At 38.6% G+C, this 23,394-nt stretch overlaps 1 protein-coding gene across 1 annotated transcript in view; it reads left to right on the top strand.

Annotated features, from left to right (window-relative positions):
- LOC134534807 (allatostatin-A receptor-like) overlaps positions 1-23,394 on the top strand; it is a 576,662-nt gene that overhangs the window by 30,440 nt on the left and 522,828 nt on the right.

Raw genomic sequence — 23,394 nt, 5'->3', positions numbered from 1 at the left:
TAGGCTTGCATTTCGCCCATGCATGTTGTCAGTGTTCTGTGTGACGCCACGTGACCAGGTTACTGAGGTTATTCACAGAAAAAAAAAGAAAGTACACGTGATATCAATTAAGCTTCTTTGGTAATTCAAACCATGACTTGTAGTATATCGTAAGAGGTAAAATGGCAGAGAGAGAGGAAGAGAGAGGGAGAGAGAGAGAGAGAGAGAGAGAGGGAGGGAGGAAGGGAGAAAATACAATTTTCGAAATAAATATTACTCACTGTTGAAATACACCATAAAGAAAAAAAAACTGTGCGTTGTACTGTTTCTTAAAACAATTCTGACATTTGGAACACATCAAATCTCTGATTCATAACAGGTACCTATCTATGCGGGAAATGCAGGGACAGTCTCAACAGCGCTCTCTGCGCTGCTGGTGGAACAAGGAGAAAGAAGAGTGCGCTGGTAACAAATATAAAATTCAAGGCACTCACAGATAACTGCATAGGATACCTATATCTATTTTCTGAAACAAGCGCATGCGCACACTCTCTGTATTATTCTTTCGTTCATCTATCTCTCTCGGTTATATTTTTTTGGGGGCGTGGGGCGAATCATTGCCCAAAGAGTAGAACGAAAACTTGCCCAGCATAGTGTTATCTTTGTATATTTTTTATTTTTATTATTGACCAAGTACATATTCTCTGTTCTTTTCGCGTCAGAAACGTTTCACATCAATGTTTCACAAAACAGTGCTTTAAAAATCGGCCTTGAAATTTTATTCCAATTGTTCAAAAGCCGCCATGAAGTGATAGATAATACGTCTACGAAGAATTAGCATTTAACTTTATTATGATAAAAAATGGTTTTGTCATCCAGTTGAGATATGGGTGGGACGGGTTGTTGTCAATTTTGACTACAGTATTACTGCCATGGCAAATATTGCACACTCCAACTCCCTTTTTTTTCCTTATCTGAATGGTGCGGCTGATTATATTCAGATCTTTAAACGCTTTGACCTCTTCAAATAGCTATCTTCTTACAAGTTGCAAAACAGCACGCTCGGTTGGTGTTTTTATTCCACTCCCCCCCCCCCCTTTTGTTTTGACCCAGTGACTCGCCGATAGCGAGGTCAATGCAACTGCAAACAGACCACCAAGCAGCCCAAGGGAACTGTGGGAAGGAATCATTCATTGCATCTGACAAGAGAGCGTCCCAGCATTTACAGTAGCATTTTTCGGGAAACCGCGATAAAGTGTGTTCATAGTGGCCGCGTCTATATCACCTTTAAGTCAGAACTGATGAATCGAAGCCAACACATTTATGGCGAAGACTGATCAGTCTATTTTTTTGCGAATATCTGTTTAATTTCATTGCTGGTTTCGCATGTTGTCGTTGTGTTGTCGCTGTGCTGACCAGATTACCTTGTTTGGCATCATCGCTGGGTTACTCTGTCGCTATGTTGTCTAAGGTTGTGTGTATTTTGTTTTAATTGCAACTGTCTCCTCGTCAGCCTACGGGTTCGTATGTGCTATGATTCTGTTCTAATTTCTTCCACGGGATTCTTTCTGCTATCTAAAAAATAAACATTTAACATCAGCTGATTTTGGCTTGTTTTCTGCGTGATTGTGTGTTTACCTTTCTTTGTCTGTTCTTCTGTTTGTTTTTTATTTGACATACGTGGCAAAATATTGATTTAATTCCAGTGGTAAGAAAATGCACAGAATAAAGATGGACGTGACGTAAGTGATCGAATAATGAGAGTATATTTTGTTTCTTTCTTCACTGTTTTCTGTTTGAGTATTCCCTTTTAAAGTTATGGCCTAATGACCAAAGCCTATGTGTCGCACGTGTTGCTCCACGTAGCAAGACGTTCCTGACGAGTTTGTGCATTCCTTTGGTAAACATCACATAGCCGACTCGGACGCGACTCGCATTCGGAAACCACGTTTACAGCGTCGCTTCTCGGACGAGTCCCCGCCGCTATTATTTGAGGTTATGGCGGGACAGACTTTTCCTCAATTTCCTCCCCTTCCCCTTTAGGTCCCAGTGTTTCCCCGGGCCACGTGAGGAACTTCCTGTGTCGTCGCTTCCGGCCCCGTCCGTCGGGCGCACTCGTTAATTACCGGAGGCGAGATTGCGCGCAGGCGCGCGTGCGCGCGGCGATAACCCGCCTCGAGAGACGCGGCGGCCATCTTGTGGCGGCGCTGCAGCGCAGTGTTGCCAGCTTAGCGGGTGAAACACTGCTTGGAGTGGGGATTTTTCTTGCAGCGGGCGGCGTGATGTGTGCTAGTATAATTGAACACATGCCATGAGACTGAACTATACCAAATTACTTTGATTACAGTTTCATAACGTCAAAAATAAAATGAAAACAAGTATACACGAATTATGGTCTAAAGTGCTACGCTTTTGAAAGTTACAGCTGAACCAGTCGTTTATTTAAAAGAAGAAAGAATGTATTTATGATGAAACGCCAAGTATTTGAATAATGTATAATTTAATAAAATACTGAAAATCTTGTTAATGAAGTATAATTAATTAATTGAAATAAATTAGGGTAAAACCATTTTTTACAATATTTTTTTTACGTGGAGGAATTATGTGGTTTTTAAATGCTTATTATTATTTAAATGTTAAAAGTAATGAAAAAGGTCGCTTTGTAGTACTACAAAGTACCCCACTGATTTCGAGAAAAACTAGTATCAAATTTATAACAAATTAATTCGACGCCTGGCAAGTGTGCAACACTCACAACACTTAGTTTGAAACAGCTGCCTAAAATCAGAGGCCCTGATTTTTAAGTGCTGAACACGTTAATGAATGTATTAAGAAAACATTGAACTAATAATTAAACACAAACAACTGCAGTTGTAACTTAAAGCAAATAAACGTGAATGCTGAACAAACACCACAATTTCGTAGAAAATTTATTATCTATAAAAAACTGTCTGGTTACGAGCAAAATTTAAGAAAAAAACATATGTGCTCAACTAATACAAGTCGTCAGAATTATACATAATGTTCAGTAATTTGACGAGAACTATTGACAAAATAGCAGTACCATAATGAAAAAATAAACTAAAATTAAAAAGTTTAGTACATGCCCAAAAATAAAAAAAAAACAATAAATTAAAATATAATAGACCACAAAGAAAGACACTTAAAAAACCACAATCTGAGGGGGGGGGGGGAATGGGCCCGAATAATGAAACAGACAATAAAACAAACATTCATGACGTGTTCTGGAATCGTTATTCACTGGAACGTTATAAACGGCTAGAAAACAATTTTATATCCCTTTAGTACCTACCCATCATGATTTTACCTGTATAAAAAACTTGAAAGTGTTCAAACATCACCAGTATCACTTCACTAATCTATAACAGAGTAATGGACGAGCTGTGAAGCTTTATTTGACGTATCGTTGTCACTAATGGCCTTTACTTAATTGAAAACTTTAGACACGCGACTTTACGTTTTGACTTCACGATGGTTATCTCCGTGTTTCTTATGGAGCGGTGAAAAACTGACCACGTGCAGGTCAAGTCAAGTGGTCAGATAGCAGAGAACCAATCAGAGACCTAACAGAAAGTTTTATTCATGTGGCGTTGGGTGATAGACATTATATGGTTTGAATATGGAGTAAATTTTTCTCGAAATACGTCAAGTATACTATTGTCCGCGATTCAATTAGTAAACTGTAATTTTTTTTTTTGTAAATGGAACATAAATATTTATGTAAAATTACAGATATTTGTAAATTTTTGCATTTACTTGAAACCAACTGTTTCACTGCAAAATAGTGTTCGCAGTAATACTTGGTTTGGATTCTCACTCGGGCATTTTAAATTTGAATGTAACATCAATTAAAATATAAAACGTTGCACCAATTTCGTAAGAAACTACTCAGTATTATATAGAAAAATGTATTTCATGTAATAACCACGTGTTGTACAAATTAAAAATATCTTTCTTGTAGTTTTGCGAACTATTACTTGGCAACTGGTTTCCAAAGGGATCTTTTTTTCAAATTCAGAATTTTTTTCTGTGTGTACACTGTTGTGGTTAGGAAATCGAAGATGAACGGTAAAATTTACATTAATGTTGTGTAACAAACGTTAAAGTCATGGATCAAAAAAAAAAAAAAAATCACGGGTATAAAGTTTCCAATTGCTTCAAGGCTTTGAGTTTGTAAGATATCGAATCGTGGGCAATAGATCGATATATCGTAGCGGGTCACCGCTGTACCCCCTCTCCGACGAGACAGCTACACAACTCCCCCATTCCACGTAAACGGTTTTAATTTTCATTCCCCGGGACGTGATCGGAACCCGATCACTAGGCCGTGAACTCATTCGTACCTTTGAATATATATACTGTATGTATATTCAAAGTTCGTACGGTGGAAAAAAGGAGAAAATAAGGAAGGAAATCTCTACCGATAACAGCTATCGGGGAATTACGCGACAGAACCTCTCCCCTCCCAAACCACTTCACCTATCCTGCAGGCGGGGAAGGGAAAGAGATACCCATGTTCTGGCCAATAACGCCTATCCGGGGGCACACATACGGTTTTTTTTAGTTAGCGAGTTTTTCAGTACTCGTCAGTAATGTGTAAAATCTAACCTCGGTAGCGAGAAAATTCATGTGTTCTCATGTTGCAAATACACTTCTGATACGAAATTCGGACACAGTTTAATTCTTTAAAATAATGCCGAGCGTGATAAATATACGCAACATGTGTTTTCAGTAACATTTCTGGACGCGAATAACACGTAGTTTACTAACCCGACGCTAGAATTTGCTGCCGGAGCAGCTACGTCGACTATCGAATCATTCCATTTGCAGAGAGAAATTTCAAACTATAATGAAACGGCTACGATAAAAGCGAAAAAAGCCTGAAAAAATACTAAACCCCGGCTTTGGATACAGTTTTTGACAAGGAATTTTATTAAAATACGGTCCATCTTGTTAAAATTATTTCAACAGTTAATACTATAAAGTTTCTCTTTGGCTTTGCGAACTCTAATTCATAGATAGAAGCAGCGTCTGTTACACATTAACGTTTCTTTTCTTCTGTCGCATTGACGAAATTACTCCCAACAAAATGCCGTTTACCGAGAGCTTAGATGTTACACATAAATACCCAAAATTTTAATACATTTTCGTAGGCTTTCGCGATCATTGTATAGCTAGGTTAGTGAATTGAAATCGAATAAAAGTTCAAGAATAACTTTCCGGAGTTTATGTCAACATTGGAGTCACCATCTTCAGGGCGGCAATTAAATTAATAAAAAAAATAAATGAAATGTGTTTTTTTTCTACGCCTGCTGCAAACGCACAGTAGATACACGGAAGCTTCGCAGGTTGCATAAACTCCAGGCATCAGCCCGATTAAACCAAATTAGACTCCTCGATTCGATCTCCGTTGATGCGAAACGAACGCCAAAAGGATATTGGAAATTAAATACCTATTTATATACAAATAAATAAGGCAATAAACCATCGGAGTTTTGATCGGGTTTTGCCGCCTCTATCAGACACGGCAGTCAAGTGTGATTGCAGTTTCGTATTTTTTTTTTTTTGAGTTATAGAAAAATCAAACGACTTCATTTTATATTCGAAACTGAAAAACGATTTTGTTTCTTAAATTCTCATTTAATGTTTTATATATATTGAAGTTGTCTGAAGATGTCTGAAGACCGATGAAACTCGACACTGTCTTGTATCCTGCGCTATTTACATTGTACCAGTAACTACGTTATACATCATGTATGTAAGCTTCTCTGAATCTAGCCCTTGTCTGTCTCGACAGTTACTTCCATAAATTGTTCCCTTCATTTGTAAATTCATTAACATTACTTAAAAATAGTCAATCATATCTTCGAAATTTTTACCTCTCCACTATGTTATTGTTCAACGAATAAGGAAATAAACATACATAAAATACCACATTACTAGTTTAGACTATCAGAAATATTGTAAGTATGAAGATACATAAAATTTTAAATAGTTGCCATCAAAATTCACCACAAATACTTATCAATTACCTAACGATGAGAGTTATTATTTTAAGTTGCAATAAAATTTACACTTTTAGTGCAGTATTGTAATAATATTACACATTTTGATATCTCAATGTGTAATAAAAATAATTTAAAAAAATTAAAAATTTGCCTCAACTAAAAATTGACATACTTGTCACAACTTAATATTTTTTTTTTCAAATCAAACCAATTTTATTCGTTTTATTTAGTGCATTTGTACGTTTATTAAATTGTGTTCGACATAATGAACTGAGATTGAAGTTTCCGGGGAAAAAATAATCTTAGAAAATTTCTGTAGGTGTGGTTTGAATGGGACAAGGAGTAATTTAGTCTAGAAGAGGCAGAGACCTTTCCTAGAAAAATACCTGTGGAAATAAAGATGCAAGGCAAGAAATAAAAAAAAATCTTGTTGGAAGTCCACTTACTTTTTTTTTTTTTTTCATACTCTAAGCTTTACTAGTGGTAGCGTATATTTGCGTACACCGACACAAACAATAATCCACAAGCACACAGGTCTCAAAAAAGAGTGTAATTTAAATTTTGCAGCGCAAATCATAACGTTCCGCCCCAAAGCTTCTTAGGCAAATTTGCAGTGAAAAATAATAACGTTGATATTGCTTCCATAGCTCAAGACGGCTTTCCCGACGTAGACTCTGAATAAATATCCGCACATTTCTGTAGTTTCCCATTTCGCACATTTACTTTAATGTGGGGTCTCACAAACCGTGTTGAATTTTTCATTTCATTGTCATTTGCATCAGTTAAGGGATATTACTGTAAACTTTACAACATACCTCTCTTTGAATTTGTTGTTGTATAAGAAATATTTGAACATATATTTACTAAGCGATATAGGAATGGGTGTAAAAGATTCGCGCAAAATGTTTGCAATTGTTATCACTAGAGTGACTCTTTACAGCAATTATATATCACATTTATTGAAAATCTGATGAAAATATTTGTTGACGGAATAAAAAAAAAGTGAGAGATATGACGTTCAGTTTACGGAAATATCTCTTAACTTATAATAATGACGTATAAAATGGCGTATGAGACCCCACATTAAAGTAAAGGCAAGATTAGTTTAGTCAATTCTATCAGAAAAAAGGGTCGTTCAGTGCGGGGGTGCCGCAAATGCGTTATTACTTTTTTTTTTACCGCGTGGTTAGCAAGCACTGGGACTGTTTATCATCATTCGTCCATGGGGAGCATCCTCCTCTCCTTCATTTCCCATTGGTGCCCTTTGCGACATCTGGTCGGCGCGCGGCCAAACCACCGCAGCGACGCATGACCCTATCTCGCGACCGCGTCATCGCTCGTCGGCGCGATCCGCGATACCGTATCGATGTATCGACTCCGGAGTCGAGATATACGGCGCGTCCGAGTTCGGCGTTGATTCGCCGGCCCGCTCTCGCTGATTGGCTCTCGCGCCTCCGGCCGCGGATCGAAGTGGCCCGCGAACTCTCGCCGCCGCAACGCAGCACGCAGTTCTTACGCATAACCTTAAGGAAGGCCCAACGAACTACGTCTATTTGCGCACTGACGCAAACAGGTCTCAAAGAGAGCGTCAATTAAATTTTGCAGCACATCTAACGTTTCACCCCAAAGCGTTACAAGTTACTGAAGGGACTGTACCAATATATTTGTTAGTGATGGAAAAGGCAAGATAAAACCGACAAAAAAAAATAACTTTAACAATATGATGTTTTTAAAAGCCAATATTTAACTGGTCATGGAAAGCTTAAACATTAATTTGTTCTAGTTGACTCCTCCAATTGCGAAGAAGACATGGCAAGCTATATTCTCTTGTAATATGCTGAAGATATTCGTAACAGGTTTGTACAATAACTTACAGGTATTAAATTTTTTTAAAGACATTGCCAACATCATGAAGAAAAAACTGCATACAGACTTTAGTAGAAAATGGCGAGGGAAATGTGGAAGAGGTTGGAAGAATCCACTAAATGGTACAATGAATGGTCTAAAGAGGACGAAGAGTTAAAAGAAGACTTACAAACTATAGGCCTGACTGAAGATGAGGAGAGAGGAAAATTCTTGAGAGAGAATATACAAAAGTATAAGGTAATTGAAGAAAGAAGACTATAGTATAGATGAATACGATACATATACAAGAATGACTTAACAGAAGGGAAGAAGCTGGCAATAACCTTGTAAAAGAAGACGAGAAAGAAATACGCTAAAATCTTATTAGGGAGACTATCTACAAGAGGGAAAGGAATAAAACGAGAAAATTAAAAGATTCGTTTTGTAAAGGTTCAATAAGTAGAATAAATTTACTATTTACAGGTCTAAAGTGAATGAAAAGGTAGAAGAAGAATGTCTATGAGGAAACATAATTTTTGGAGAAGATGACAAGAAAATAACGCAGAAAACTTCAATAGAACTCAAGCAAGAAACATAATACATTCTCAAGAAAAATGGCTGAACAAGATAGAGAACACAAGTTATAAGAACTAAGAATTCCAGGAATAACGGCGGGTCAGGATATATAACGTGAAAATAGAAGAAATAATGCCCTACAATAGATGGGAAATAATTGCCGTGGTGTGGCGCGTTCAAGATACATCAAAGGGAGGGACGTCGTTAAAAACTCAGAAGTTGAAATTTTTTTCCATTTTTTAAATTACAGGTTACTGGATTATACAAGTTGTGCTTTAAGCATATATATATATATATATATATATATATATATATATATGAATAGATTTTATTTGTTTATCGTATGGCTATAATATTATTAAATACATAGCTCGGTCCATTGGATTAATTATTTAATATATGTAGGCTAGGCCTGGATTCTCTATTTTTAATTAAAGTTATATTAAATTAATTACGTTTGTTAAAATGAATTTCATGATATAATTGTTATAATACCAATATCCTTAGGTTTTTTTTTAAAAACTTGAAATCACTCTTTAACATGACAATTTAAGTTTACCAAAAATATTCCAGGGTAGTTTCACTATAATGCAGTTTCGTTTGGCACCCAAATACATTTGGTATGTTCCCTAATTTTTATGAAAGTGACTATATATGGATTATGTTCATACACGTGGGTTCAAAATCATCTGTGAAAATTTCGTTGCATGGTGCGCGCGCATCGTAACAATTCACTAACATAATATTTTTTTTCATAATGCGCCTGAAGGAGTATAACGTCAAAAATTATAATATCGTCGATATTTTTTTTATCCCCATAAGAGCTTAAATAATCGTTTCACACATAGTATTATAACTTCTTCTGAAGCTAATGTGAAAGATTTGATGTCGGAACATCTTTGATAGCAAACCGATTTGGATGACTTTTGGAACAACGTTAAAGCAATAGAAGGAAGACCTTAGTAACAAAAAAGAATGGCTAAACACATTCAATCACAGTGGAAACCATTTCTTTGCATTCGCATTTAGCGTAAAATTCTCAACGCAAACATTTACAAGATCGTATTTCGACTCTCTCGGTTATGTGATTAAGACTAAAATATTTTTATTAGATTGATTCTTAATAAAAAAAATCTACATACCTTTTACATATTTTAATTACTTTATTATATAGGTGGTCGAATGCTCCATGATAAAAAATAGTTAACTCGGTGGTAGAAGAAATCAATATCAAATGGTGTTTTTTCTGTTTATTTATAATGCCAAGACCAAAAGCAAGTACAAAATACAAGGGAGTTCTTAGATAGGCCTATGTTATAGAATATTATCTCATTACTGTTTGCAGAATAATGACACGTTGTTTATTGAAGTGTTGCTAATCAGTACACATAACCGACAAATAACATCGGTAGTTGTTAAACAGTGAGTTTCGAAAGGGAAATAGTGTTTTTGATTGTGTGAGGCTAGCAAACTCCCGCAGGTGGTCATGAGAGTGAACAAAAAAATTCAAAAAAACCCCTGAAATATTCAATCGATGAAATTTATTGTTCGTGTACCAATGGAAGTGGTTGGTCTGTCCGAAGATGGTTATTTTTCGATTCGGCAGAGCGTGGCGCCTTGCCAAGGTACAGAGACGATGAAATGGTCCTCCTTCCGTAGACAAATGGTGATATAGACAAGGAGTAAGGAATTGTCAGGAGACGGAATGCTGTGACGTAGTTCGAGTCACATTTTTTACCCCGCCGTCGTCATACTGTCGCGCCCAAAAACATTGCGGTAACAGTGCTCGACCACGCCTGATGATGATTAGAAAGAGTGAATTATAATCTTTGTCACCAAATACAGTCACTTCCATGAAATACAGCCATTTAAAACTGTTGCCACAATGCAAACACTACATTCTTTAATTGATTCATACAACGGGAATTTTTGTTTTAAAGCAGGTTTTTTTTGTATATAAGCCATTGCAGTTTTGCACTGTTTGTCATGAAAAAATACCGAAGATAAAAAATATGAAAATAAAAATTTCACAGTAAACAAGACAACACAAAGAAGACAGTACGGACAAAAATCTTTTCAACCTCTAAATATCAGACAGTACAAGAATTCTGTTGAAGGAACTTAGTCATGACAAATATTATAACAACACAGAAGAACACAATGGGCTAACAACGACGAGACAACAAATCTGGACAACGCAGCAAACATATAAACACAGCGATGAAGATAAACAAGTACTACGGACATCACAACAACGATAGCACTGACGAACACAGAAGGTTTCCAATGGCATTCAATGAGGTTGAGAAGTTAAGGAGCGGGAGTGTACAATATTTGCCATATTAATGATTGAAGTCAAAATGACAACGACCTCTCAACCCACTTTTCCCGTCTGATAGTTTTTTTTTTTTTGCTTGCTGATATGTTAACACCATTCTTTAACCATACTCACTTCACGATGCGACACTTTAACGATTCCGTCTAGAAAATTCTTTTCAAGCTGTTGAACGAACTTCTAGCATTAGCCTTTTCGCGCGTAGCTACGGTTTATTTTGCCTGTCAGTTTTCTAACCAGAGTGACTTCAACTTCAGGGCAGAGAGCCATCCAACAGACTAATACCTCGAAGCCTCGAGCGGCGCGGTGGTGTCGGTTCGCGCCTCCAGGGGCGCTGCCCTCTCCGAACTCCATCCAAGTTTCCCCTCGCTCCAAACTTGGACGAGCGGCCGAGCCAGCGAGGAACATGCGTCGTCGCCGGCCGCTGCGAATGCCTCCGTCGACGACGCCTCGCCGAGATTCCTCGGCGGTTCGCGCGCCCCAACTTTCGGCGACGAACCCCTCCCCCCACCACCCTTCCCCCTTGCAGTTCCATAGCCAACACGAGCGCCTTTTCCCGCACCGCGGCCGGCTGTTCGGGAAACTCCGGTCGTGTTCGCCAATCTCCGCCCGGCAATCCCGCTGGCTGCCTGGGCAACTGTGGCTGGGCTGACGTGAAGTCGCCCGCCCCTGGGGGCGCATGCGCCCCTGGCTAATAATAACCCAGGAGCTCCCAACTTTAAATGCGGGCCGCAAGGCCCAAGCACCCAACTCCACCAAGGTTGATTTTCAGCCCCTCCAACTCTTCTTACCTGGACCCTTCTTCCTCTTGTCCAGTAGTTACCTGCTTGCTTAATGCATGTTAATTGATCCCCGCATGAACCGGCCCAGGGTTTTCCCTGTGTCTATGCAGGTTTTACCTGGGTCACACTTAGCTAGCTTTTAAGCTAGGCGACCAATGGGGCGTCAGTCATGGCGCCTATCGCAGCCATGGCTGGCCAATAAACCCCAATAAGCACATGATGCACGCGCCCTTGTCCTGCATGGTTAAAAACCCGCATGGTAGAGTGTATAGGCTTCGGCCTGAGACACACTTAGGTCCTCCCCTAACCTGGACCCTCCCCTACACACTTAGAATTAACTTAGGCTAGGAAAAAAAAAAATCCAAAGTCCCGCGCGCTTTCGAACAACATCAACTCCGACCCCGGCTTCGAAACTTGTCACTCTCCGCCAAACGACCCAATCGCGCAACGTTTTCTTCTTCTTATTATTTTTTTATTTTTTTACACTTTGACTACAATTCACTAAATCAAGCTTGTGTGTGAGTGCAACTGGCCACTTTAATCTACGTCAGTATTTTTACTAATGTAAACATTTAAAAAAAACTGTAACAATTGACAAATAAATAAATAAAAAACATAAAAACTTACATTAGTTTTTACAGAGTTTAAAGTTAAAAAGAACAATTTAAAGTTACAAAGAAATATCACGTACAACTTTGTTTTAAAAAACAATTATCTAACATAAAAAAGAAAAAAAAAATGAATATTTAAAGGACAAGTAAAAGTACATAAGTAAAAACAGTATACAAAACATTCGTGCCTTCTCGCACGATCAAGTATTAATATGAATTCAACGCATTGAATTCGAAGCCATGTGTGAATGTACTTAAAAAATACTGGCTTGAAAAAATATAGAAAATACTTACTGAAAAGAATTTTACTACGTGCAGTGAATGAAATTACACATAGGTATTACGACAGCAAAACACACTTTATTGTAACCCCCCCCCCCCGGGAAAATTCATAAATCTGAAAATCGTACATATCATAATTGTAAGATTACTGTGTGGTGAAAAATAACTTTTTTTAGTAGTATTAGTATGCAATTTTTTTTTTAAAGTTGGTAACCTTATTTTTCATATTACGAAGAAAAAACTTCTTTAAACTGTTTATTGGTGAAGCGAATAGTATAGTTACATGCTTTTAGTTAACTATTTCATTTCATTTTAACAAATATGTTCCAAAAATTTGTAAAAAATTAATATCATCGTCTTCGCGACACCATATTTTGCCAATAAAGTGCTGGAGACATTTTTAATTATTAATGGAAATGTTACATTTGTGAAATAATACATAACGTATAAAAAAGGAAACATCATCAATATAAAACCACTCGAAAAGATGTCCGTGGTCTTGAAACATTTGTGATGTCACATGCCTTTCAAATGATAAAGAAATGAATGTGATTGGAAGAAAAAAATGCGAAAATGTCAAAGGTTAAAAGGCCCGCCTACGCGGAGACCCAGTCAGTCGCCGAAACAAGTTTAAACATGTTTCACGATCCATTTATCCTGCTCAATATTACTTTTAAAACACACTTTTTGTTGCGAAGAGTAGAACAGTAATATTAGAAAAAGTACGGAAAAGCTATTTCAGACTACTTGTGCCCGCGAAATCGCGTGGACAGGAAACAATTCACACAAGTTGCTTGGATAGAAAGAATACAACAATATACAGAATATAAAAATAATGTGCAGTGAAGTATGACTCCCTGTTGTAATTCTTTACAGAAATAATTTGTTTTGCACATGATTTTTATAGTATCCGCTTGATAATAACCGTTACCGATATCACAAAAAAATAAAAATAAACTAACACCGAGGTTACAGTCTAAAACATAGTTACAATGTACTTTCTCTACATAACATAATGATTGCTCCTTCTTGGGGACTAGAAAATTGCCTAGAAGTCGTGTTGGTTATGAAACCAAATTCACTAGGTAAATCTTGCCAGGGGCTAGCATGAGCTTTGCACAAACAATCTAGTTCATCTCTCGCAAACACGCTGGATGTATTGGTGGATCTGAAGGTGAAGTGAATAAATAATAACTCCAAGTTTCCGGGCTACTAAACAGAGTATTCATTATAAAAGAAAAAATGTTTATTGTTAAATCTTTGGTATCAGAAATGTTTTAAGTATCACCGAGTTAATTACCGTAGGACATAATGATTTAGTTCAGTTAAGTTTAAAACTAACAACCTTAACCAGTATTTACAATGAAGTTTCCCGGCTGAGGGGATTAGAATAACATGATGTAATAACAAAGCAGTAATAACAAAGGATGTACATTTAGTAAACGATACATGGTATGTACTGACAGAATCTTCATTTCAGATATTACGGAGTTAAGAGTCCAAAAACAAAGTTCGAAGGGGTAATCAGAGTATGTATACTGTAGTACATTTTCTCTTCATTTACTGGTCGCCAGCTGGAGGCAAAACAAAACGAAGATGGTCATTGCTGCGCCGTCCTTCAGGGATGGGGCCGATAGTTCCAGTTGTAGGCAGTAATCACAAGAAGAAGAAAATTGAAGGAGAAATTCGAATGGGTGATAGAAGAGGAAACTTCAACCCACTGTAAAAAAAAAGGTTGACAGTGGTCAGAAAAGCAAGCCAAAAAAAAAATGGCAAAAAAAAAATGCTGGCAATAACAAGAGTTGCAAAGGGGAAGGAAGGAATAAAGACATAGTGTCACTCACCCTTTCGGTGGGGTTGCTCCAGAGGTCATCGCATAACGAGACGAGAACACACACTCGCGAGCACCGTGTACCAAGCAAGGTTCCGCCCGTACTACATTTTAACACTCAAAGAACTGGAAGTAGAAAGTATAAACTTTAGCATCTCTTGGGCAGAGAGTCCCTCAACCACCGAGGCTACAGTTCCTATACTTACGAGTCGCCGGCACTTGACTCGTAGTCGCGCTGAAAGCACACACGGGAGCAATCAGGCCGAAGGTACGAGGAAGACTTTCTCGAAAGGACAAGTCGCTCGTGTAATTGAACGGCCCGCGGGGCACAGTAAGGTGGTGGGGATGGAAGGTGCCTCCTGATTGGCCAGGCGAAGCAGGCGGGAGGCCGCTCATAAAAAAAAGTAGCCTGCCCTACAGTTAGCCTACCTTCAGGGGCAACTGGACTTAGCCAGTGGTGCGCTCTGTCGAGGTAGAATAACTAACTTGAGCCAACCACTCGAGACAACCACCAGAGGGCGCGCTAAGTCTGGAGCATATGGGCGAGTGCACCGTCAGGTGTCACACTCTGGCGATCAGGATGAGGACTAGCTCAGTTTTAGTAGAAGAGTTCCCCGATAGATGGCATTTGCAGTAGCTTCGAAAGCTAACGGACTGGCCTCGGTCGCGGTCACAGATCGCCGGGGTTATGGCCGGTCAGTGCTCTTGGTCGAGTTCGTGGGAAGGAGGGTGGTGGGGGGGGGATGGGTGGAAACTGCAGTCACCTGTCGGCATGCCGGGATGGCAGGGAATCCGAATCCGAAGCATGACCGAATTCGCTCACCTCAGGCGAACTCTGAGAAAGTAGGTGCACTCGGATGCAGTTGAGTGAAGCACTCGGCGTCACGCAGGTCGGCAGTAATTTCAGGGGGTCTTCGTGCACCGAGACAGGAGAAAAACGAGGCTTCATGCTGTGCCCACAAAGAGTCATCAAAATATCCGTTTCGGCGCTGGGAACACCTCGAGGGGCCAGTGGGGAGAAGATCAAATAAGAGTGTACAATGAGAATAGATTTAAATTAATAATAGAAAATCACCGTAAAATTAAAGTTCACAAATTAAATTAAGGACTGAAAAAATTGTGCCAAAAAAATCTTAATTTGCGGCACATTGCGTTGCATTGAGTTGCATCGTTTCGTACAGACAGAAGAGACAGAAATCTTATCTAAAATGTTATATTTGCTTTAGGTAGCTAATTTTCAAACATAAATATGTATATACTTAATGCATAATAATTTCAGAATCACTTATAGAAACTTCTATTTAATTTATTTTTCTTGAATTAAGGTGTTTATAAGTTTTTAACTTTCAGAAACACAAACCAAAAATAAATGTTTCTCCTACAAGTATTTTTTTTTCCTTTACAATCTCTTCAGAGTGGGTTTTGTTAGAAAGCGATATTGAGAAAGATGACTTCATTACATCTAAATTTTTTTAACATTGGATTAATTTTGTCTAATGGCTTAATATTGTTAGGCAGGAATGCTTATATAAGATAAGTAAAATTACAATAGCCGATTTTCACAATCAAGTAAGGAAAACCTAAGTAAAAAATTTATTGGGTTGATCAAATGGAATATTCATGGCTTAGCAAGCTGATTTGCGGACAGTGATTCCACCTCACAAATGCAGCGACTATTGCTGAAAGTTAGACTGCCAGCAGGCCGCCAATACTGGATCATAGTTGAGCAATGAATGGTGTTTCATAATTCTTCCTTAAAATATTCTTTAGCAAAAGGGATATTCGAAAAGTGTATCTTGAAGGATGTCAGATTGTTTTGTGTAACTCCCGTAGTAGTATAAAAAGGGGGATCCTGCGGCAGGTTCAAGTTTGAAGTGCCTGGTGCCTGTCCACCATCTTGGATTGTGATGTCATGGTGGCCATCTTGGATGACAATGACTGTGACATTTGATCTTGATCTAGACCCCGGCTACCACCTTGGATCTCACAACTTTATTTTTTAGTAGAAATTTCCGCCATTTTTTTTCTAGAACGTTCCGCCATCTTAAATCAACCCGCCATCATATCAAGATATTCCAATAATTCGCGGTGACGTCACAATCCAAGATGGCGGACCGGCACCAGGCATCTCAACCTTGAACCTGCCGCACGAGCCCCTATACTAAGTGGCGAGGGTCATAGCAAAATCGCCGATGCAGCTTTTCGTGAAAGGACGAGTCGCTAGCGTCTTTTCATAAATACTTGTGGTCTCTAGGGGTCTGTGACACTATGTTTTGGTGAAAACGTAACGATAGTCTGTTGCTTAGCCAGCCAACTGCTGTCCAAGCCATCTTATGTTCCTATTTTACTGTGCATAAATTGAAATTCTGTAAAAGTGTAAAAACAATTGCCGAATTAAAAAAAAAAAATATTTGTTTATTTGCCAGGTAGTGTAAGCGTGGAAGGAATTCGGATATCATTTAACCGCTAGTTTATCACTGAACGCAGTCTTCAAATAAAAAAAAGATCCAGTGGGTTGAGGCTGCATTGGCAAAAGGACACATCTTACTATCCAGGAACAGCAGCAATCCACACACACACACACACACACCCACACCCACACACACACACACAGATATATCTTTCACGGATAACCTACAGTTCACAGAGATGAAAGACACAACCCGAACATTTAAGGAAGTTTAACGAAGTAAAATATTAGGCTAGGTTAGGTTCGTTCAGTGTAATAAATAATAGTTCATTATTTTTATCCTGGTTGGTAGGTTAGGTTAGATAATCGTAACTAAAATGAAAGGTTGGTTGTGTTAGGTTAGACTTAATTAAAATGCCCTAAGACCGTAAAATATACGATTAACCCTGCGATTTTTTTTCCTAACCTAACTAAAACTAAGTGTATTTTGGAGGGGTCCGGGTTAGGGAGGGACCTAGGTGCGTCTCAGGCCGAAGCCTATACGCCTAGTCATGCTGGGATTAGCCATGCAGGGAGAGGGTCGCATGCATCATGTGCTAGGAGGGGATTGGCCAGCCATGGCAGCGATTGGCGCCATGACTAACTCCCCTCACTCTTAAATCTAGACTATAACTAGAGATAGGTTGGGCCCAGGTAAAACCTGCATAGACACAGGGAAAACCCTGGGCACATTCATGCGGGATGCAAATTGGCATGCATTGAGTGTAGGAATTTACAGGAGACAGAGGATGGTCAGGATGAAGTGTTGGACAGAGTAGAAAAGAGTCTACCATGCGGGGGTTGGGCACTTGGACTCGTGGTCCGCTTTACTAATTTTCCAGCACTGGATTTAGTGACCAGGGACGCAAGTGCCCCTGGTGGTGAGTGGTTGCACTGACCACTCACTCCGCCGCCAGTCAGCACCTAAAAAACTAAGAAACTAAGACAGAAAACAGATAAATGACTTACAAACTAGGCATTTCGTTACGAAATATGCAAACACCCAACTCATGGATGGACGTGCAGTGCTTAAGATAAAACTACAATAATAAGTATTATTTTTTATTATTTTAATTTTTTTTATTTATTTTTTATTTTTTTAAATTATTAATTTCGAAATATATATTTTTTATGACTATTACTTAGTATCTAGGACTTATTACTAATTTACAAATCTCTAATATCTACTACTATACTACTAGTTAAATATAGAGGAACTGTCGGTGTATAAAGTTACAGGTGAATTAAGTCAAGACCTATTCGCATTTTGGTATTTGTTGCAAGCTTGCAATTAAAAATCCCATGCCTTTCAGAAACACAACCGGCACTGGAGGTGAAGCCTGCCAGGCGGGCCATGCCCATCGGACATAGGGAGTCAGCCCTAACAGCACAGGCAGTGAACTCCCGGGAGTCAAACCTACACCTGCGTGCTTCGGACCATTTTAAATTAGCTAATTATTTTATTAATGTCTATAATTTAAGTTCAACCCTGCAATTTGGTGATTTTCCACGAGGCTATCGGTGAACTCCGGAGAACTCCGGAACCGTTCGGGCGTGGCTCTCATCCCTGGGAACTGTGGTAGGCTTCCCCATCTCTCGCACGTCGCAGAATTATGCGAAGCGGCAAGCTGGCTCTGGTTGCCGAGGCAACCGGGAAATTTTGCAGCTTGATGTTTTGTTTGAGAAGGCCCACGGCGATAGGTTCTCCTCCCGCGGATCCGGGAAGCACCAACAAATCATCTCCCCCGCAGCCTCCGGAGGCTGGAGGGCTCGAGTTCGGATGTTGCCGGTCCGGGTTTTTTTCGCGGAAGTTCTCGCCCCCCCTTATCTCCCTCACTTTCCTTTAATGTTTGGCGAGCGGAATCTCGCAAACTGACCTCTCGCTGACGTCTCGTGGTTTGTGCGCTGTTTGTCGTGCTGCGGCCTGGTGATGAGGGACTGCGGGAGAAGAGGGTAAGCTCTGCGCGCCTCCGCTAGAAAGGCTTCCTTAAACCTTTGAATATATATACTGTATAGAAGTCGCCAGCCCAGGTTAAAATTTCTAATACGGTTTTGAGGTAGTTGGTTAATTCACCGCCGCAATCGCCACCATCTCTAGGGCATCGACTTGTGGTGGTCCCTAGCGGACAAGTGTCGAACTCTTCAAACACCCCTTCCCCCTCCCGTTGAACGACCTTGAGATGCAGTGAATGTTGGGCCGGGGGTGCGGGGGAATGACAGCGGGCGACAGTGCTGCGCTCTAACGTGCAAATAACAACCTAAGACGATACAGGTCGTTCCGGCAGCGCACTGCAGCGGTGAAGTTCCCAAGCTGCTCATCATACGCTTCTGAAAAACGTAGAGTAAATCCTATCCACTCGCGACTTCTATACAGTATATATATTCAAAGCTTAAACACCGTGCCGGAAGAATGTTGGTTAACCCCGACCATGGACCGACGGCAAGGTAGCCAGCACTCGAGAGCTGCGCAGTAATAATAATTACGCCTGTGTGAACACTATTTTTTTTCATGCGAAGCGAATATAAAATAGAATGTGAAAAATATTCGCAAAGTCGAACCGAATTGCAAGTATTGTTCTCGGTGAAGCGGCATTACACTTATTTAAAAAAAAATACAGGATGAAGTAAACAAAAAATAATGTTTAACGTCTCTAATGTTTGAACTGATCAAAGTGATCAACCAATTGGGCTCTATATAAAACATCATTCAATAAACAATTATAAAATAACCATGCATAATAATATCAATATTGATAATTCATAAAAGCAAGCGGTGTGCCATATTTTGGTGTTTTTTTAAGTAACAAATTTTTAGCTAGCAAAACATATACAACACAAACAAAAAAAAAGGTTAAATATTTTTAAGAACGAATCTCAGGCTTACAATGTTAAAAAAAAAAAATGCTTTACATCAGACGCAAAGCTTTGCACCAGAACCAAAGCTTCAAATAAATCGAATAACAAATTTCCTGGCGAAATCTAATCGAAAGTAAAAAAAAAAAAAGAGCTTCTGTTGGTTCGCTTAGTCGAAGCTTCGCACAGGCCTAGTAATAATCTGATTTTTTTTTTCTCCCCTCTACTGCGCCTGACATCGACCGGCTTGCTTGCCGATAGGAGACCGCCGAGCGAACATTGCGGCGTGGCGTTCAGAGCTGGCGCACACCGTAGAGGTTATAACAGCACACAGCATGTTGCACGTGAGCGTTTACAATGCAGGGATTGTTATAGGAAATTTTTTTTTGTGACCGGCACATGAAAATTACGTACTGCGTCACAATGAACAATTTTAACAACACACTTGTCTGCTGGAATACAATTTCCAACCAAGCGCTCTTGTTATTGTTGAGGCACGTGTTACGTTACACGTTTCTGACACTGCGGCTATAACTTCCCCACTGTATTTTTTTCTGTTGGCTAAATATTTTTTTGTGCACTCTATTAGAATGCACAATGAATGCATCTCAAGAGCGCACTAAGTAACTGTATCTAAATCAAAATTGTAAACAATAACCGATCCAGAAGAAATGTCACATCAGCTTAATTATGCACGCCACTGATGAGGCAACGCGCGGAAGACAAGAATAGGTCCACATAGTAAACGGCTATAACCCGTTGGCCCTGACTCGATATCTTCCGTCCACTCTAAAAGATACGAGGTTTGCTTTTATGTATTAATTTAAATGGTAATTGTGATGTGTTGATACCATGTAAATTAAAATAATGGCTATATTTTTCTTAGCAACGAATCTAAAAAAAATAATACAAAAAAAAAAAAACACACGCAACTAAAAAAAAAACAATTTAAGACAAAAAGACACAGAACTAAAAAAAACACATAATTACTACGAAAAGTTTCTTGCTTCAAGTGTCATTCCTGGAGCAAGAAAAAAAAAAAAGAGAGAGAGATTACAGGCTCATGGGCGCCGTGAACTCTTGTGTCGTCTTTTCTGTCGTCCTTTTTCGTTCATTGGTATTCGTTGTGTGTGTGTGGGTTTATGTTGCTGTCGTATGTTTTTTAACTTTAAATATTATTATTTTTATCAAAATATTAAATTTTTTGTTTCTTCTTATGATATTTTGTTGAAAACGATTTAGGATCCTAATTTTATTTTTCTGTGTTTTCTAAATTTCTGTTTAAGCAAGTTTTACGATGGTTATTTAATTAGAGGCAGTATATTTGTTTTTGTATTTTTTTAGCCGGGCAAATGACACAGCATATTTTATAAACAACCCTAACAGCCAACCTGTGCTAATTAAAACCCCGCGAGATTGGTTGCTGCGGGTGCTTGATTAATATTTCATTCCACACAGGGGATATTTCATGACAGCGCGTCGGCTGGCGCTTCAAGCCAGCGCAGTTTAAACGGGCGGAACTTTGTTCCCGTCCGAAAAGCTGAAAAATCCCGCTAATTTGTATTAAAAATGAACGAGAGCGACAACTTCGTAACGAGAAAAGTTGTAAGCTGACATCTGAGAGTGATTTATTATACTTCAAAACATGCCGTAGTGCATCAGCTTGAGTGTCATTTCCACTGACAGCTGAAGGAGCGAAACCAGTTACGTATAAAATGAACACAATTTACAGTTTATAATTTCTAAAAAAAAATAATGAGTTTTCAACTGTTAATTTATCTCAAAATGAAGATTGGATTACATACGTAAAAATCTTCTTTGTAGATGGATCAAAAATATTCATGTAAAATTACGGATATTTGTTATTTTGCACATTTACATGAAAACAACTCTATCACCACAAAATAGTGTTCGTAGTAACACTGGGTTCGGATTCTTACCCGAGCATTTATTAAAGTTATTTGTAAACCGTTCCCTGGATAATTTTACAGTATTAACTGCGCACATAATAAGCATGAAAAAACAGAATAAAGTCATTTGTTGATTACTCGATATTTTTCCCATGGTTAAAAAAATTATGCCGAAATGAAACAGTAATCAAATGATAAAATTATGTGTAAATTTCCGTAAGAAATACCCAGTATTATCTAGAAAAAACGTTTCTAATTCATACAAAAATAACAACAATAATTATTGTACAGATTTACAATATATTTCTTGTAGTATTACAAACTATTTATTGGCAACTTGTTTGCGAAAGTACAGAAATATTTTTTTTTGAGCCTGATATTTCTTTCTTATGTGTTTTGAAAGGATGAACGTAATTTCAGTTAAGATTGCAGATCTTTCTGACATGCCGACGAAAAAAAACTGCGTTCACCTCGGAAAATTTGAATTCAAAAACCGGCGGTTAGTAGTATAGTTTGGCCAGTCCGAGGACAGGCCTTAAGGCGGTGGTGCCGGTGCCGGCTCCGCCATCTTGGATTTGTGACGTCACGGCGGCAAAAATTCCTCAAAATTCCTCAAAAATGACTCAAAATGACTCAAAATTTCCCGTTTTAAGAAAAAAAATTCCCGTTTTCGAGGGAAAAATTCCCGTTTCGAGGGAAAATTTCCCGTTTTAGTCCTTAAAAATCCCAGCGGCTAGAAATGTCCTGATAGAGGCTTAAGCATCCTTAACTCAAGCCTCAGTTAAGCCTCTATCAGGATGTGACCTTGACCTTTGACCTTGACCCCGACGGCCATCTTGGATCCACCATCTTGGATGACGTCATTTAGTTTTATCGAACATTCCGGCATTGTGTTATCCGCCATTTTGAATTATGATGTCACCATTGCAATTTCCGTTACGGCCGCCATCTTTAAATTTATTATCCGATTTTAATGAAAAAAATTTTAAAATTATAAAAAAATTAAATAATATTTTTAATAAAAAATATTTAAAAAAAACATTTACGACACGGAGCTCGGAGTCCTCGGTTCGAACCCGACGAGTGCAAAAAAATTAAAAATGATGACCGATCCTTCCCTCACAGTGGACGCAGGCATACTGACTCCCACCACTTTTTTTTTCAAAGCATATATATCGTCAGGTAGTATGATGTCATGTCCGCCATCTTGTCTTCGATGCTGGAAGCCATCATCATTGTATCGTCGGCTAGAGTGCGCCGATGACATGTTAGTTTAATTCGTATCCGCTAGAGTGCAGTTATAATTTATTACTGTGACACCCGCCATCTTGTCATTTGGCCGCCATCTTGAAAATCCGTAATTATTTAGCTAGAAATTCGGGAAAACTTTCAAAATTCATTAAATAAATCACTCATTAATTTACATATTGATTCGATCGATTCCCGTCCTCGGTTCGATCTTGGATGATGCAAAAAAAAATTAAATATAACATCAATTTAACATAATAGTAACAGGTTCGAGGAATTAAACACTGCAAGTTCTTTTACAAACATAATATTTATTACATAATTTCTATTCTACTACAGGATCATTTGAGAAAGCCAGCAATCTTATAATCATTTAGTTCCGCAGCGGTGTGAAATGACTAATTCTTAGCTCCAATCGGTTTATACTAGACAGAGTCCAGCCAGAACCTTTACAGACATAGTCCACCTCTTCTTGACAGAGTTTCTGGATACCGTTTTTAACAGTTTGCTTCACATCGTTAGAACTGTAAATTACTGCAGCCGATGTCTTGAATGCACACTTCTTCACTTTGTCATCGAACGGATATGGCTTTCCATATATACAGTCCAACCACAAGTTATATTTCAAAGGTCCGTTTGTTGCTACATCATCAGTAAGCTGATT

This window comes from Bacillus rossius, chromosome 8 (assembly GCF_032445375.1).
Source record: "Bacillus rossius redtenbacheri isolate Brsri chromosome 8, Brsri_v3, whole genome shotgun sequence".
Taxonomy (NCBI): domain Eukaryota; kingdom Metazoa; phylum Arthropoda; class Insecta; order Phasmatodea; family Bacillidae; genus Bacillus; species Bacillus rossius.
This window is presented reverse-complemented; position numbering and strand designations above follow the sequence as displayed.